Source organism: Trichosurus vulpecula, chromosome 1, assembly GCF_011100635.1.
Source record: "Trichosurus vulpecula isolate mTriVul1 chromosome 1, mTriVul1.pri, whole genome shotgun sequence".
NCBI lineage: Eukaryota > Metazoa > Chordata > Mammalia > Diprotodontia > Phalangeridae > Trichosurus > Trichosurus vulpecula.
In genome coordinates this window covers 8,292,772-8,308,530 of record NC_050573.1, presented here as the reverse complement: position 1 = coordinate 8,308,530, position 15,759 = coordinate 8,292,772, and positions in this window count along the sequence as shown.

The window sequence follows — 15,759 nt, the reverse complement described above, 5'->3', positions numbered from 1 at the left end:
CAGAGGATGAACAACACCGGCCAGCATGTGTGCCAGGCTCTTTAGAAATACCTCATTGGATCCTCACACCAGCCCTGGAAGGTAGGGCCTGTTACTTAACGCCATTTTACAGAAGAGGGAACTGAGGCAGATGTTAAGTAACCTGCCCAGAGTCCCCTACCTAGGGAAGGCCTAGACTGCATTTGAACTCAGGGTTTCCTGACTCCAGGCTCTAACTCCTCCTTATGGCCACACTGGGCCAGGATATCCCCTACCAGCCCTATAATGGGTGCCTGTGGAGCTCCTAGAGCCCAGGCTGGTCCAGGTTAACCCAAGCCTCTGCCCCACCCCCATTCCCACCAGTAATGAAAGGCACACCATAAACTGGGGAACCTGGACATCCTTACCCATCCCCCTCCAATGATGATCCCCAAGAGAAGTCAGACCGGGGCAGTGCTGAACTCTCTTTAATTTGGCCTTTCTCAGTGGTTTGCACCTTGTCTGCCTCATTAGACCATGAGCTGCTGGAGGGCAAGGGCCAACATTATATGCCAGCACTCAGCACAGTGCCTGGCACATAGCAGGTGCTCAGTCAATGCTAAATGACTGATTCATGTACCCCCACACCCTTTCCCCACAGCACTCTATGTATTAGTAACCTGTGCAACCGGAGCCCAGGCCTTACCCTCTTCCCTTATGAATTACTACTTTTCCCCAAGGGATGATGGTGATTCAGGGAGATGCAAAGTCCAGGTTCTGCTGACTGGTATCCCCCACCCCACCCAGGCCCCAGCTCTCTGAGGGGACTAGATCTGGCAGCAGGTAAGCTGCTGGCTCTAAAGGAAAAGATCTCATTGCTGGTGTCCAGAACCGGCTCTTTCCCTCCTCCAGATCCTCCCCTGAGATCCACACTTCCTGGTTGGCCCGCCCAGTCACAGGGATAAAGCAGCCAGAGTACTCAGATTGAGATTTTGAGATTTCTGTGAGCAGGATAGTCTGTGGCCAAAGGCTCAAGTGGCCACAGACCTGGGAGATGGTGATTAGCCCAGGGGGAGATTATTTGGATACTAGGCAGAGGCCAAGATGAGAAGGGAAACACTGAGGCTCAAGGAAGGGGAGATAGCCAGGCTCCTCTCCCTCTCTTTGCCCACTTTTCTTATTATAGGTCAGGACCCTTGGAGGGGGCCTAGGAAACACACAAACCCTTCCTTTATTCCTTTTGATGAGCCATGGATGCAGTGGGTTCAAGGATTCCTCTCCCAACCTCTTGAAGCTAGAGGATCTGGGAGAGCCAGAGGGCCCCATCAGAGAAGGGTTAACTTTTTCCTTTGAGTTTTGCTATGTTCAGTTTACTGTATGGCCCCAGGATGTTGAGCACCTGAGTCTTTTGAATGTGGAGAACATGCCTTTAGAGAGAAGAACCCACTCTATGAAGCAATATTTCGTATCACCCCCTAGCTAAGTTCTGAACCTTATTAGCTCAGTTTAAATTGCTTGAAGCCTAGCAGTGAGGAGGCAGCTGAGATGTTTATCAGCTGACTACCCTCTGGTGGCCAATGGAAAAACAGCAGCTTTTTGGGAGACCCTTCCACTTTCCCCAGAAAGGGACTGAAATGGATATTGGATTTATGGTTCAAAGAGAATTCTGCCTGGTGGAAAATTCAGGTATGGTGCTTCCTCGGTGGATGATTAACACAGAGACATGCTGCCATCCAGTAGGCTTAAGGAAGCCAGTACAGATTTGGACTGCTTATACTTCAGTTACCCCAGTATCTCCTGTAGGACCCACAGGAATGATGGGAAAAGAGTTGGAGGAGGGTCGATTTGTTACTTACTACCTGTATGATTTTCGGACAAGTCACTTTCTTCTCTGGGACTCAGTTTCCTCATCTATAAAATGAAGTGACTGGACAAGATAATCTCGAAGCCAGATAGCCAAGGTAATGCACTGATACCTGTAGAGCTAACCAATCAATCAACAAGCATTTATTAAGTGTTTATTATGTGCCAATTGCTGCACTGAGCTCTGGGGATACAAAGAAAAGCCATAATCCCTGCCCTCAAGGAGCTTACATTCTAGTGGGGGTAACAACACATAAATCAGAACACACACACACAGGATCCATAGAGTAGAGAGACAGCACCAGCAGCTGGGGGTGGTGGGGTGGTGGGCAGGAAAAGAAAGGAAACCAGGGATTCCTAAACTGGGAGAGCATTCCAGGCTAGAGATGCTTCTTTGCAAAGACACGGAGATAAGAGATGATGCCTTCTGTCTGAGAAGCAGTAAGTAGGCCAGAGTGGCTGGAATGGACATTGTGCAGGGCCTTAACTGCCACAGAAAAGATTTGTTTTATGTCATCCTGGAGGTAATAGGGAGCTTCTGCAGTTTATTGAGTTTGGGGCAAGGGGACCAAGGTGAAGGCCAGGGCGATAGTCCGGGTGAGAGGAGAAATGAGGACAGGTGGATGGGAGGAACATTACTCATGGACTAGATAAGACAGAGGGAGGAAGTTTTGAAGCTGTGTGCCAGAGAGGATGGTGTTCTCCTGGAAATGCAAAGGCCAACAACTTTGAGGCATTGCCCCTGTCAGATGCCGGAGGGGATGTGGGGAAACAGGCTGCTGGCAGAGCTGTGAACTAGCCCGCCGTTCTGGAAAGGCTTCATGAATGGGGGAAAGGTGAAGGGAGAAAGCACGTATTAAGTGCCTACTATGGGCCAGGTGCTACACTAGGCATCTTACAAATATTATCTCAAACCTCCAGACTACTCCTGGAGGAAGGTGCTATTATGACCCCATTTTACAGATGAGGAAACAGAGACAGGCAGAGGTGAAGTGACTCACCCAGAGTCACGCAGCTAGGAAGTATCTGAGGCAGGATTTGAACTCCGGTCTTCCTGACTCAATTTCTAGCCCTCTGTCTAGCATGCCACCTAGCTGCCTCCAGGAGTGATCAGTGGTATCAAAAGCTACCCAGAGGAAAAGCTGAATGTAATGGAATACTATTGCTCCATAAGAAATGATGGGTAAGTCACTTAACCCCAATTGCCCGGCCTTCCCCCCTCCAAAGGAAAAAAAAAAGAGAAGAAATGATGAGGAGGCGGACTTCAGAAAAGCCTGGAAAAACTTACATGAACTGATGCTGAGTGATGTGAGCAGAACCAGGAGAACATTGTAACACAGTAACAGCAACATTGTATGATGATCACTTTTGATAGACTCAGTTCTTCTCAGCAATGCGAAGATCCAAGACAACTCCAAAAGGCTCATGATATAAAATGTCACCCACCTCCAGAGAAAGAACTATGGAGTCTGAATGCAGAGCAAAGCAGACTATTTGCTCTTTTTTCCTTCTTTCTCGTGGTTTTTCCCTTGTGTTCTGATTCTTCTTAACAACATGACTAATGTGGAAATATGTCTAATACGATTGTACATATATAGCCTATATCAGATTGCTTTGCCTTCTTGGGGAGGGGGGAGGGAAGAGGGGGAGAAAAATTTGGAACTCAAAATCTTAAAAAAGTTAATGTTGAACAATAAAAATAAATAGAGTAATTAATTATTTTTAAAAATTTATTTAAAAATTTTACATTTTAAAATTAAAATATTTAAAATAAAAATTATTAAACATTAAATAAAAATAAAAATTTTAAATTTTAAATACTTAAAATTAAAAATTATTTTTAAAAAGACGTCGAAGAGGAGGAGAACTGAGGGGGAAAACCAATGGATTGGAGCAGTTAGAAGATCATCTGTAAACATGGAGAGAATAGATTCAATGAGGAGGTAGGGTGAGAAAACAGACCAAGAAGTGAGTGGGATATGAGGAAGTGGAAGCAATGAGTATGGACCACTCAGGCAGTTTGGCCAGGAATGGAAGGAGGATCCGGACCAAGCACCTGAGGGGGTGGCAAGGCCAAAGGCAGGGTTTTGGCCAGGGCTTTGGCAGTTTGTAGGCAGTGGGGGAGGTGCCAGCTGAGAGACTGGACTATGAAAGGAAGAGATGTTTGGAAGGGCGAACCCTCAGAGGAAGTTAATAAGTACTTAATTTTTTAATGTATCTTTTTATTGATATCTTTCATTTTTACATCTCTAAAATCTCTCCTTGTATCCCCCCTCCTCCCACAGAGCTGTCCCATATAGCAAAAACTATTTTTAAAGAAAAAAAAACAGAAAGAAGGGGGGAGTTACTAAGATTCATCAATATATCAAAAAAATCTGAAAAATATATGCCATGTTCCATACCCTGGCACCCCCTGCCTCTGCAAAGGAGTAGGCTAGGATGGTGCCTGTTTCTTCCGGGCTAGGCTTCAACAAGCACTTAGTAAGGGATTCCTGGGCTTGGCAAGGTGAAACTCAGCCTTCAGAGAGAGAAACAAAGAAAGAGAAAAGGGGCATGAGATTGTGGGGTACTGAGGGGCAGAATCAGGAGGAGAGGGGCAACTAGGTGGTACAGTGGATAGAGTGCCAACCCTAGAGTCAAAAGGACCTGAGTTCAAATCCATCCTCAGGTCCTGGTCAGGGAACTTACTTTAAGGGCAGCTAGGTGGCACAGTGAGTAGAGCACCGGCCCTGGAGTAAGGAGGACCTGAGTTCAAATCCAGCCTCAGACACTTGACGCATGTACTAGCTGTGTGACCTTGGGCAAGTCACTTAACCCCAATTGCCCTGCCAAAACAAACAAACAAAAAAAGCAAATCCATCCTCAGACACTAGCTGTGTGATCTTAGGTAAGTCACTTAATCCCAACTGCCTTAAAAAAAAAATCAGGGGAAGAGCCGGCAATGGCTGGCTTTAAAGCAGGCAGTGAGGTCCTCTGCTCAGAGGAGGGTGTGAGAAGTGAAGGTCTGGAGCAGCCCCCCTCATCGAGGCTGTTCTGGACAACTGATCTGGAAAGAATAACAAAATTATTGTGCTGAGCAGTAAGGGCCCAGGTGAGATGGAGAACATGAAATAGCAGTAGATGGCTTGGCTTTGTTCTCAGAGGATGTGGAGGGTTTCCCTCTGGCCAAAGCATCCCATCTCCTTTTCAGATACTTCTTCATCCCTGGAGCTTCAGTCTCTCCTCTTTATTTGGAGTTTGCCCGCCCTCCCTCCTCCCCCCCCCCACCCCGGTCTACAAACAGGGCCTTTATCCTAAACTTGGAGTCAATAATCCACAAACATTTCATCAACTGGCTAAGTGCTTTGTTGTTGCACTAAGAGCTAGAGATGTAATTACAAGAAGAAGAATTAAAAAGAAAGATGGGCCCTGCCCTCAAAAAGCTTACAATCTAAGGGGAGAAGAAGATCCACAAAAGGAAGCTGAAAAGGGGGAGGGGGAGAAGGGCATGGTGGAGAAGTCACTCAGCCAAGTCCCACAGAAGGTCAGCTCTCCCTGAAATGCAAATTGGAACAGCCCAGAGGTACCACCTTACCGCCAGACTGGCTAAGCTCACAGAAAAGGAAAATTACAAATAACTTGGGGGAATGTGGAAAAATAGGCTCAAGAATGCACTGTTGGCAGAGTTGTGAACTAGCCCAACCATTCTGGAAAAGCTTTGCAGGTAAGAAATGTGGAGATGTCTGAGCTGAACACTCACCTTAGATGAAGGTTTGTAGTTCTTGCCCCTGGCATCTGGGTAGTGCAGCGGATAGAGCCCCAGGCCTGGAATCAGGAAGACTTTCATTCAAATCCAGCCTCAGACACTTACTAGCTATGGCCAAGTCACTTAACTCTGCTTGCCTCAGTTTCCTCATCTGTAAAATGAGCCGGAGAAGGAAATGACAAACCATTCTAGTATCTTTGCCAAGAAAACCCTAGATGGGGTTACAAAGAGTCAGACACAACCGAACAATAAGTTCATGGCCCCTTCCTCCAATCAGAGGTGGCAGAGAGGGCAGTGATAACATGGAGTCCCAAGACTGAAGAGGTTAGCTATCCCAGTCAGAAGAGATGGGTTCAACTGAGTAATTCTGGCCACTTCTATCATTCAACTCTTTCCTGCCCTCCAGGAAACTCCCTGAGACCACCCATTAAAGACCAGTACTGACCTGCACCAGGGAAGCCCATTTCCACCCAGTGAAATCACACGTCCACTGAAAAATTTTAAAAAAAATGCACCCTGTATCTATCCATTATCTCCTTTGATCCCCAGAGCAACCATGGCAAGGATGTGGAACGTTGAATCTTCTTCTCTACCTTTGAATGGTTTTGCTTTCTTTTATATTGTAATTATTCTGTATCAAATGTTTGGCTTTCAGGAGAACATTGTACACAGCCACAGATATATGGACTCTGTGAGGACCAACCCTGACATACTTCGCTCTTCTCAGCAACGAAAGGTGCAAGGACAACTCCAGGGGACTCACGATGGAGAATGCTATCTTCATCCAGAGAAAGAACTGTGAAGTTTGAATACAGATTGAGGCGCATTACATGCTCGCCTTTTTTGCTTCTCTTTTGTTTTTGTTTTTGGGGTTTGTTTTTTTTTTTTGGTTCTGTCTCTTCTTTCTCATGATTCATTCCATTGGTCATAATTCTTCTCCACAACTTGACTAGTGTATAAATTAATTCAATGCGAAGTTATACATGGTAGTTATATCAGATTCCAGGCCGTATTGCGGAGGGAGGGGGGAGGGAGGGGAGAAAATCTGGAACTCAAACTTATGGAGAATTGTGTGTGGTAAACTAAAAATAAATAAATAAATTTTAAAAAAATTTAAAAAAATGTTTGGCTTTGTGTGCCATCTCAGCTCCCTTTGGAAGCTGGTGGAGTTAAGAGTACTAAATAACCGAAAGCTTTCCATATATTTCAGCGATTGAACTAACGTGTTCAACCAAGCCAGGGAACTCAGAGACCAAAAGCAGCCCATGTTTCCATGAGCGCAGATCACAGGTTCTCCACACCTCAATAAATGGCCAAAGGAATTTCATCGCTCATAGGCCAAGCACCCAGTGTTGGGCTTCTCTGACAGGAGTTACGACAGAGTGATGCAGCAGAAAGAGTTCAGGCCTTGCAGTCAGGATTAAAATGTCAGCTGTGAGAACGGGGATACCAATCACTTGACCTGAGACTCAGTTTCCTTGCCTATAAAGGATTCACAGTACATGGCTGTTATGAGAATTAAAAGAGAGGATGTATGGATAGTATTTATTTCTATACCTCAGGGTGCTATATAAAACAAAAGTCATTAGTATTTATCATTCTTCTTCTTCTTATCATCATCATCATCAGCTGGGCTGACCCCAAGATGACAGACACACGGTGTGATGCTGAGCCCTTTGAAGAATCTGTCCTCCTCCTGGGACATTGCGGGTCCTATCTTTCCATAAATTCTCCCATGATAGTCAAAGAAGACCCAAAGGCAGTACACCTGTAAAATGATACATTGATTCAACATGTCCAAAGCAGAACCCATTCTCTTTCTCCCTAAACCTCCTCCCCCTCCTACCTTCCCTTTTACTGTGCAGGGCACTGTTCTCTTCCCAGTCCCTCAGGCTCCTAGCCAGGACTCATCCTGGACTCCTCACTATCTCTCACCGCGCCGCCCCCCCCCCCACATCCAAGCTGTTGCCAAGGCTTGTCGATTTCACTTGTGGAGCATCTCTCCTCAGTCTCACCTGTGCAGCACATCTCGGTGGGTTCAACCTCTAGGACATCTCTCCAAATACACCCCCTTCTCTCCACTGGCCCTGCCCTCACCCTGGTGCAGACCTTTATCACCTCATTCCTTGACTGCTGGGGGATCTGCCTGCCTCAAGTCTCTTCCCATTCTGGACCATCCTCCACTCAGCCACTAAAGCAATCTGCAGGTCCAATAATGTAACCCCCCTACTCAATAAACTCCAGTGGCTCCCTGTTGCCTCCAAGATCAAATATAATTTTGATTATACTGGCATTCAAAGCTCTCATTCCCCTCTCTTACCTTTCCAGTCTTTTTATACCTCACCAGACATCCCTGCCTATATACTCTTTGATCTAGTGATGCTGAGGCATTTCTTCTAGCTGTCTATCCCCCAGGACTAGATTATTCTCCCTCCTCATTCCCATCTCCTGGACTCCCTAAATTCCAACTAATTTCTCACCTTTACAAAAAGTCTTTCCCAATCCCCCTTAACTGATTTTGATCGATTAGATACGGTAATGGGCACCAGAAGAATCAAGGAAAACAAAAGCTTACGAATCATTAATACGCAATGATTGTTGGAATCACTGAGGAGATTAACCCAAAGCCATCACTGGTCAGTCAAGGAGTCTCTATTAAATATTACTATATGTTGGGTGCTGGGTATTCAAAGAAAGGCAACAAGAGCTCCTACCCTCAAGGAGCATACTTTCCAATGAGGTGTAAATCAGTAGGTATACCAGATGTCTACAGAGTAGGTGGGACAGTAACTCCTCCAGGAAGGGACAGGATAGGCAGGGAGAGGACAAATGGAAGGCAGACTTAAAGCTTTCTCAGAAGGCAGACATGTTTCTTGGTGGGTTGTAGATGGGGAAATGCTTCAAAGGGAGCTTGGGCTTTGAGCAATGAGAAAAAGAAAGCCAGGAGCTGCTGGATGGTCCAGCAGTGACCCCCGGGGACAAGGATCAGAGATACCCTATCTCATCCCCTTTGAGAAGGGAGAGACTGTGACCTCCAGAGAAGGAGGGAGGAGGGATGTGTGAGCAATCCCACCAGAGGAAAGCTGAGGCTCTGTTCTGGTTGTGACAGAGGGAGGAGCTCCAAGGCTGCTGTGTGGCCGAGAGCCTGCCTTGGTGCCCAGCCCTGATTTCACCCCAGCCACGCTGGCCTTTTTTGGGGCTCTTCACATGGGACATTTCCGTTTCTACTTCTATTCCTTTCTATAGACTGCTCCTTGGAACCTCTAGCTCTCCACAAATATTGGCTCAGCTCAAAGGTCATCTAAGAGACAGCTAGGCAGAGCAGTGGAGCCCTGGGCCTGAAGTCAGGAAGACCTGAATTCGAATCCAGCCTCAGACACTTGCTGTGTGACCCTGGGCAAGTCACTTCACCTGTCTCAGTTTCCCCAACTGGAAAATGGGGATCATAATGTCACCTACCTCCCAGGGTTGCTGTGAGGATCAAGTGAGACAAGATTTGTAAAGTGCTTATCCCAGCACCTGGCACATAGTAGGTGCTCCATCAATGCTTGTTCCCTTCCCTTTTCTCCCCATTCAGGAGGCTGTTCCCAGCCCCCCAGTTCTCGATACCACCTTCCACCTCCAATTATTATATCCTCTAGTAACTTAGCTGTTCACATGTTGTATCCTCCAAGACTTAGAAAGTCAGTTTTTGAGATGTAGGGACTGCTTCACCTTTGTATTTATGTTTTCAGTGCCTAGCACCATGCTTGTAATAAGGCAGAGAGAGATACTTCATAATGTTTCTTTAGTTTAATTTACCCAGATTTCAGCAAAGCATTTGACAGAGCTTCTCACCATATTCTTGTACCCAATATGGAGATTAGTGAGTGATGTAGATGGGTGATTTTGAAAGTGAACCTAAAGAACATTGACTAACGTTTCATTATCAAACCCAAAAGGAAGTCTCTAGTGTAGTGCCGCTAGGCTCTGTCTTTGGCTTTAAGGTCAACATTTTTATTCGTGATTTGCATGAAATAACATCAAATTCATGGACATTAGGAAGGTGGGAAAACACTTCTCCTGCATGACAGAATTGGGATCCAAAAGGTCTCAGTGGGTTGTAAAGGTAGTAGATAAAGTTTCCTGGGAACATATAACACCTGCACTTAGTCTGGATAATCAGCTGCATGAGTCAGTAATGGGGGGAGACACAGATGGAAAGCAGTCCATGTGAAAATGTCAACAGGATGACTCGACACTCCTCAGAATGGGTCATCCATTTAGAAGTCTGGTGTCCAGAATGGTGGAGGCGATGGTCTTGCTCTGTTCTGCCCTTGTCAGACCATGTCAAGAGTACCCGATGTAGGGGCAGCTAGGTGGCACAGTCGGTAAAGCACTGGCCCTGGAGTCAGGAGGACCTGAGCTCAAATCCGGCCTCAGACACTTGACGCACGTACTAGCTGTGTGACCTCGGTCAAGTCACTTAACCCCAATTGCCCTGCCTTCCCCCCTCCAAAAAAGGAAAGAGTACCCGATGTAATTCTGCTACCACAGCAGAGGAAGAGTGTTGACAAATTAAACTATGTCCTGGAAAGGGCAAGAGGAATGCTGAAGGGGACTAACTTAGAACCAAGGCTGTGGAGAACCTACCAAAGGAATTTGGGATTTTTTAGTTTGAAGGTTTAGGTTGTTACTTGGTAGGATTAGACTCAATCTCTTTGGTCATTTTTAGATGCCAAAGCAAGGACCAATTGGTGGAAGTTGCTAGAAAGAAGACTTTGGATCCATTTAAAGGAAATTCTATTGCTGCCTAAATGTGCGATGGATTGCCTTGGGATGTGGTAAGCTCCCTGGTGCTGTCCGTTCAAGTAAAGGCTGGATGATGACTTGTCCAGGGTTGGCTGCACAGTTTGTAAGTGCTGGGCTGGATGACCTCTGAGTTACCTCCCAAGTCTGTCAGACAGCCTCTGCAAGACCGTTGGCCCCCTGCTCAGCTGAGGGTGGGGGCCTTGCTTGTGCTAGAGTGCTGAAGAGGTGTCCCCAGTGAAGGAGAGGGAGGAGCTGGTGGGCAGGAAGAGCCCAAAGTTCTTGCTTTTTTCCCCTGGCTAGATGCTTGAAATTTCCAGCCAGGGACCTGCTAAATTCTCTCCCAAAGTGTGGCGACTCATACATGAATTGCCCTTAAAAGCAGCAGGTCTAATTTCCTGGTTAGAGGGATCCCAGCTGTCACTGCAGAACTTGCCTTATTCTTGGAGTTTTAGGCCTTCCGATGGGCAGTTGCTTCTGTGATCCGAGCAGATCTGGATGCATCAGGTCCAGGGGCCATATGCATTCCTGCAAAACCTGCCGGGCAGGAGTCACCAATCCCTTCCCCAATTAACCGACTGATCTTCCTAGGCATTTGCCTCCCCGAGCTTTTAGTGGCTTAGCCCCTGGGCTAACATACAAACTCCTGTTTGGCATTTACCACCTATCTGCGCGATCTACCTTTCGTCTGCCCTTCCATGACGGATTCTACATTCTTCTTCCCTCTTCTTCACATGCTCTAGTTGAAGTCTTTGACCTCCATTTCTTAGCACACAGTAAGTGCTGACTCTGTATTCCTGGCAGAGCGGTCTACTATACATGACTTTCCATATGCCTCTGCAAAGGCTTTCCTCCATATTTGGCACGTTCCTTCTTCCTTTCCCCTTAAAACTTAACTTGGAATATAGTTTCTACTTATTTGTCTGCCTATGTTTATAAGCTCCCAGACAGGCAGGGCGTTTCATGCGTCGTTGTATCTTTGGTGCCCGGTACAGTGCCCAGCCACAGAGTTACAGGATGAGATTTGGAGCAGGGAAGACTTTAGAGGCCATCTGCTCCGACCCCTTAATTTTATTTACTTTAAAAAGGTTTTATTGATGTCATTTGTTTTTAAATCACTGTGGTTTTCTCTAGTATCCCTCCCCTGCCCAGAGAGCCATCTCATATGAAAATACAAATAGTATTTTTTTGGAGGGGGAAAGGCAAGGCAATTGGGGTTAAGTGACTTGCCTAAGGTCACACAGCTAGTAAGCGTTGTGTCTAAGGCCGGATTTGAACTCAGGTCCTCCTGACTCCAGGGCTAGTGCTCTATTCAGTGTGCCACCTAGCTGCCCCCCAAAGAGTATTTTTTTAAAGACAAGAAAAAGAGGGGAAAACCATTAGAACTGATTGATACACTGAAAAAGTCCCAAAACCTGTGCAATCCACCTCCACAAAGAAGTAGATTGGGAGCATCCTCTCATATGTCTTTTTGAACCATGCTTATTCTTTATACTTTTAAAAAATGATATTTTAACCCCAATTACATGTAAAATAATTTCAAACATTTTTTTCAAAGTTTTTAGTCCCAAATTCTATTCCTTCTTCCTTCCCCTCCCCATTCCCTGAGACAGTAAGCAATGTGATATAAGTTATACAATCAAGTAAAACATTTCTGTATCAGTCATTTTGTGCAAGAAGACTGAAACAAAAAAAAAGACAGAAAAAGAAAGAGAGAGAGAAATAGCATGCTTCAGTCTGTATTCAGACAACAGCAGTTCTTTCTCTGGAGGCGGATAATATGCTTCATCATTAATCCTTTGGGATTGTCTTAACTCACTGTATTGCTGAGAACGGTGAAGTCATTCACAGTTAATCACTGGACAATGTTGCTTCTGCTATGTACAATGTTCTCCTGGTTCTTCTCACTTCACTTTGTATCAGTTCATGTAAGTCTTTCCAGAATTTTCTGAAATCAACCTGTTTGTCATTTCTTATAGCACAATAATATTCCATTACAAACATATACCACAACTTGTTCAGCCATTCTCCAATTGCTGGGCATCCCCTCAATTTCCAATTCTTAGTTACGACAAAAAGAACTGCTATACATTTTTTTTTTGTACAAATAGGCCCTTTTCCTTTTTCAAAAAATCTCTTTGGGATATAGCCCTAGAAGTGGTAGTGCTGGATCAAAGGGCATGCAGTTTTATGGCCCTTTGGGCATAGTTCCAAATTGCTCTGCAGAATGGCTGGATCAATCCACAACTCCACAGATAATGCATCAGTGTTCCAGTTTTCCCACATCCCCTCAAACATTTATTATTTTCTTTTTTTGTCACATTAGCCAATCTAATAGCTATGAGGTGGTACCTCAGAGGTTTTTTTAATTTTGTGTTTCTCTAATCAATAGTAATTTAGAGCATTTCTTCTTTATACTTTTGAAACATTCATTTTTTATTTTTTTAAGTGTGTGGTTGTTCTTTCTACTGACATTATTTTAATTAGTGTGTATGTCTGTCTGTATTGTTTCTTGGGTATGATGACTCTGCATCAGTTCATGTAGAACTTTCCCTGCTTCTCCGTATTCTCCACATTCATCACTTCTTACAGCACAGTAATCTTCCATTACATTCATGTGCTAAAATTTGTTTAGCCGTTCCCCAACCAACGGGCATCTATTTTCAATTCTTTGCTATCACAAAAAGTACTACAGTAAATATTCCGGTGTATGTGGGGACTTCTCATCAATGGCTTCTTTGGAGTATAAACCCAGCAATGGAATTATCTTGGTCAATGTATATGCTTAATTCAAAATTTCTTTTCAATGTTTGTTCCAATTCATAGCTCCCTCCAAAACATATCAGTACACTTGTCTTCTCACAAACCCTCTATCATCAACTATTGTCATCTTTTGTTATCTTTGCCAATTTGCAGCAAAGGATGTGAAACTCCAGGGTTGTTTTGATTTTTCTCTTATTAAGAATGGAGCCTTCTTTTGTGTGGTTATTAATAGTTTTCAATTTTGTTTGTTTATATCCTTTGAGCATTTATCTATTGGGGAATAGCTATTGGTGTGTGTATCTATGTATCTACGTATCTATCCTACTTTGAGGGAAGGCGAAGAGGAAGCAGATAGGGAATAAGACCCTTCAAGACCTTGAAGATTGCTCTATTATACTCCCTTACAAACCTTCTCTCGTTCAGACTAAAAATCCAGTTTTTCAGCTGTTCAAGAGACAAAGGAAGCTCAGTCTGGAGAGCACCTGGTCTATGGCAAGGTGTTGACTGATGTCATCTCCTGACTTCCAAGTCACTTTCAAGTGCTCTACTCACTACAACCAGTGGAATTCTCACACCAAACTTCCCTTCCCAATATCTGCTTCTGCTCAAATGGATAAACACCTACTACATTGCACTGTAACAGCTACTTGAAATACAAAGGCAAAAATGGAACAAGGATGATGTTGATCTCTAGATCACCATAGAACTAGATCTTCAGGAACTGCGGATGTTTGTCCTGGAGGACAATAGGCACAAGGTAACTGTCATTAAATGTTTGACTTCCTGTTGTGTGGAAGAATTGATCTGCTTGGCCCCAAAGAGTAGAACTGGGAGCGATGGGTGGAGATCGCAGAGAAGCAACTTTAGGCTTACTAGAGGTAAAAACCTGCTAAGAATGACAGCGATCTAAAACTGGAATGGACTGCCTTAGGAGGTGCTGGGTTCCCTCCCACAGGGGGCCTTCAAGCAAAACAACCTGTTGGGTATGCATTCAGCTTCTTGTGTGGGTGCTGGTTGAACGAGATAGCTTCTGAAAAAGGTAGTGTGGTGCAGTAGAAAGAGCTCTTGAATTAGAGGATCCACATTCCTATTTTGACGATTTATGTGACCATGGGCAACTTGCTGAGCCTCGGTGTCCTCACTTGTAAAAGAAAAGAGTTGGACTAAATGGTCTCTGGTTCTTCCAGCTCTAGATCTAGGGGCCTTAAGTCATTCCATCGCTACGACTCTGTGAAAATAGTTCTTACCCGTCAGGAACTTAGAGTAGATTGATTTTTTTAAAAATTTTTTTGAACATTCTTCCCTTTTTAAATTGAGTTCTAAATTCTCCCTCTCTCGCACCCTTCCCGACTTGCTGAGTTGAGCAAAATGGTATCAATTATACATGTGAAATCACACAGAACATATTTTCATATTAGCTATATTACCAAAAAGAAAAAAAAGAGGAAATTATACTTGAATTTGCGCTCAGAGTTCATCCTGAGTCCTTCGGAATGATCTTTGATCGTCGTATTGATCAGAATAGCTAAGTCTTTCGTGGTCGATCATCATTACAATATTGCTGTTGCTGGGTACAATAATCTCTTGGTTCTTCTCACTTTGCATGGCATCAGTTCATATAGGTCTTGTGGTTTTTTTTTTCCTTAAAACGTCCCCCTTGTCATTTCTTGTAGCACAATAGCACTCCATCACAATCACATTCCACACCTTGTTCAGCCATTCAATTGATGAGCATCCCCTCGATTTCCAATTCTTTCACCAAAAATAAAGCTTTTTTTGTACATATAGGTTCCTTTCTTTTTTTCTTTAATCTTCTTTGGGGCACAGACCTGGTAGTGGCACTGCTGGGTTAAAGGATAGATGCAGTCTTATGGCCCTTTGGGCGTAGTTCTGAAATGTCCTCCAGAATGGTTGGACCATCACAATTCCACTAGCAGTTTATTAGTGTCCCTATTTCTCTCATCACCTCTAGCGTGTCATTTCTGATAGATGAGGTGGTGCCTCAGTTGTCTTGATTTGCATTTCTCTAATCAATAGTGATTTAGAGCATTTTTTCATGACTATAGCTTTTTTTTTTTTTTAGAAAACTACCCATTCGTATCTTTTGACCATTTATCAATTGGGGAATGGCTCGTATTTTTATAAATTTGACTCAGTTCTCTATATATAATTTGAGAAATGAGGCCTTTATCAGAGAAACTTGCTGTAAAATTTTTTTCTTTTCATTTCAATGTCTATGGTATGCTTTTGGAAAATGTAGTTTCTCTGATTATCTCTTTTAACTAGGTCTATTTTTGCTTTGTCTGAGGTCATGCTTGATGCCCTCAGCTTTTTTACTTCAGCTGAAGCATAATAGATTCTGCAGTAGGCCTTTATTTTAACAGTGTCTTTCTGTCCCCTGCGGTTTCTAATCCATTCTGCTATCCGATTCTGTCTGATGCATGAGCTCATTCCATTCAGTCAGTTACGATTTCTCTGCATCTTATTTCTTCTGTTTAGCCTTCTTTTTTTATCCTGTCCCTCCTGAAGTCTGTTTTGCCTCTGACCACTGCCTTCCTTAATCCACCCTCCCGTTTATTACCTCTCCCCCATGTCTCTTATGCCCTTCCTTATTTCCCTGTTGGGTAAGATAGATTTCTAAA